Source organism: Crocodylus porosus, unplaced genomic scaffold (assembly GCF_001723895.1).
Source record: "Crocodylus porosus isolate Cpor-Errol unplaced genomic scaffold, CroPor_comp1, whole genome shotgun sequence".
Classification (NCBI taxonomy): domain Eukaryota; kingdom Metazoa; phylum Chordata; order Crocodylia; family Crocodylidae; genus Crocodylus; species Crocodylus porosus.
The window spans coordinates 14191961-14195546 of NW_017728947.1; positions in this window are offsets into that span (position 1 = coordinate 14191961).

Below are 3586 nucleotides of genomic sequence, written 5' to 3' on the forward strand. Positions count from 1 at the left end.
GCGCGCATCTACAGCCTCCACACACGCGTACACCCTGCACGCACACACCCCCTTACACACAAACACGCATATATTGTACAACCTATACACACACACGGCCTACACACATGCAACCTGCACACCCCCTCATACATACACATATACAACCTACACCCCTGTCTAAACACACACACAACTTGTACACATTTATATACAACCTACAGACACACAGTTATATACAACCTCCACACACCCACACCCTACAGACACACCCCTTCCACACAAACACGCATATACAACCTACTCCTGCCTTACATACATACACACACAGATGCATACATATACAACCTATACCCTAAACACACACACACACACACACACACAACTTGTATATAAATATATCCAACCTACACACACACACACACACGCACACACACACACACACACACACACAGCAACATGCATATACAACCTACTCACATATATGCAATCCACAAATACCCCTTACATGCTTATACACACACATGCATGTATATATATATATACAATCTACACCCCCCAAACACACACATACACATATATACAACTTGCACACATTTATATACAACATCTATACACACGCTACTCCAGGCAGAGATGGCTCTCGCTATTTGTCCCCCCGGACTGGTGTCTCAGACAGGCAGAATAGCCAAGTTATTACTTCATAAAATAACTTTTTTTGATGTGCTTCTGACCATTTGTGCCCACTGAAGGCAGGTTCTACCCCCACCCCCCACCCCCTCCCTCTTTTTTTTTTCCTCTTTCCTTCACTGATGTTTTGTTCTGGAAGAAATACCAGGCAGTTTCCAGTTGTAAGGGTGGTTTATACACATTTGTAAATCTTCCCTGAGTGAAACTTTCCCTCAGTCTTTGTCTCCTTAATGGTAGCTATAAATTACCACTTTCCTTTCTCACTGAAGCATCAGGCTTCATTGCTTTTGAAATGATCAAAGTTATTTTCTTTTAAAATCCAACTAGAAACAACCTATTGTATGGCTTGGACCTTTTTTAGCTGAAGTCCAACCCATCTATAAATGTATAAAGCTTCCCATTAAACACTTGAAGGGGTTCCTCTTGGCTCCTCTAACCAAATAGAAAGTGGTAGGAAATGGAACTGAAGGAGTCTCTGGATGCTGGTGCATGGGTTTCTGCTGCCTTAAGTAAAGAAATAAGTCCTATTTATGATAAAACTCTATGTGTCCCTAGCACTTCTCCATGTACTTTACAAACATCATTTAATCTTTTTAAAAATAATTTTTCTTCACATTTCTGTGGCACTTTTAGTTTGAGGTTCAAAAAGAACATTAAATACAACATTGAACAAAGAGCTGCATCACTCCTGAGAGCAAAAGACTAAGAAGAATTATCCCCATTTCACACATGGAAAAACTGAAGCAGGAGGAAAAAAAAACCAACAACAGGTAAGCAAAGATGGGAGTCATATAAGCAAGAAAACAAAAGAATTTTGAAACACTGTCTTACCTGTCTAGGAGCCAACATGTAAGCTAAATAGCTGCAGCCTAACGAGACAACGTAGAATGGACAAGTGAAGAGGGAACTGTTGTCTACCAAATCTCAGAATACTACAATGAGGGGCGCCCACTGAAATTAGTAGAAGGCAGGTTAAAACCAATAAGAAATGGTAGTTTTTTATACAGCACATAATTAACTTGCAGAATTAATTGCCACGGGAGGTGTTAGATGTAGATAGCATGGCTGGGTTCAAAAAGGAACTAAACAGATTCATGGATACTAGATCTATTAATAGTCATCGAAGAGACTGGTTGGAGATATTTTCTCTGGCATCTTTAAACCAATAATAGTGGATGCTAGGGAAGGTAAAGAATAGGGAATACATCATGCTAGATCTATCCAGTTCAATGGTTTCCCTATAGCATTCACCACTGCCTCTGTCAGAGGCAGGATACTGGACTAGGTGGACCATTTCATCTGACCCACTATGGCATTTCTTACGTCCTAAGAAAATACATAATATCTTAATTCATTATTATTTGCTTTTGTTATTAACAACAACTCTGTTTTTATGCAGAACTTCTCATTCATGGTTCTTAAAATGCTTTACCAAGGAAAGTAAGTATAATGTAATACTATGCTGGTTGTCAAGAAGCAATGACAGGGTATTTCTCTTATGCATATCCTTTTCAACTTATCTTTATGGACACAAATCAGATTTGAAGTTCTGAACTCAACTCATGCCAGTCTCCATCATCTTTGGCTTAGGCGGTTTTAAACTTTCATACAGAGTCACAATAAGTCCCTAGTGAAATGAAAATACTGGGGGTGAAACACATTCTGTTGGAATGTAGAAGTTCAGAAAATTCAGATCTTTAGGAACTGAAAAGAGAATGGGAGGAACAGAGTTCCTCCAAAAAAAGGAGCAAAAGAGAACTAGCCATGTTAGCCTGAAGTCAAGGAGAAAGCAGGACAGGGTAGCAGTTAGACTAACTTGCTGAGAATAGCCTCAGCTTTTATAGCCAACAGTTTATTTCATTAGGTGCTATGAATGGACTTCCAGAAAGTGTGAGATCTAACGTAATAAACTGTGTTTAGAGTAGCTGCTCTGAAAGTAAGAAGCTGCAAGACTTTTTTTTTTTTTTTTTTTAAATCTTTAAAGGTAGCATTATGGGTCAATGACTACGGTACTCATACACTGCCCTAGCATCCGAGTAGACCCACCTCCATGGGTATTTTATACTCATCTGAAAAATGAATTCCCAAATTGTTAGATACTTGCCACACACGGGGTTTTAATCCTGAAACGGAATCATTAATTTTCTCAACACATGTACATATGGGCTAAGTCTCCTGTGACAATCACGTTGTTATTACAGTCATAGAATATTGAGTTCATCCTTCGGATATAAACGGGATTCTTTAGTGAGGCTGCTGGTCACAGACTTAGACCCTGGCTCTATCCTTCCCCAACTAAATGTATAATACCACTACAGTGGGTTAATTTCTCTAAGTTCTTAAACAGTTATAAGAATGCCTGAAACTAGTTGCTGACATTACTTAGTCAAAAAAATAAAAGCTTGCTCCTAGGTACAGATTTAGTTGTCTAGAAATGTGGAATAAAAATAATCATGTTGTGCTCTCTATTCCATGTGAGATCATTTGTGTTTAATAGCTGCTGAGCACTTGGTTAGGGAAATCCACCTGGACATTTCACTGCTGTTTACATTTTAGTCCAAAGTTGATTGCCTTCTGTATACTAGGAGACTGACAATTCAGTACTTGAAAACTAATACAACTCCAAGAGGGCACAGTATGTTTTGGAGGAACCTGTGGGTAACACAATCAAAGAGAAGATACAATATTTATCTGAATCCAAGATAATTTTGAATTTAAGACAACCCTCCAATAATTAGTTTCTACACATGGAAAATGTATACATGTGTTATTATTTTCCATGTATAGAAACTATTATTGGAGGATTGTATTAAATTAATTCCCTGCACTGCTACAGCAGGGAAAGCAGCAGCAGGGAGGGGGGAGGGCACAAGCAGCCTGATTCCTGCCCATTGCCCCTATTGCCAGCTGCTCCTCT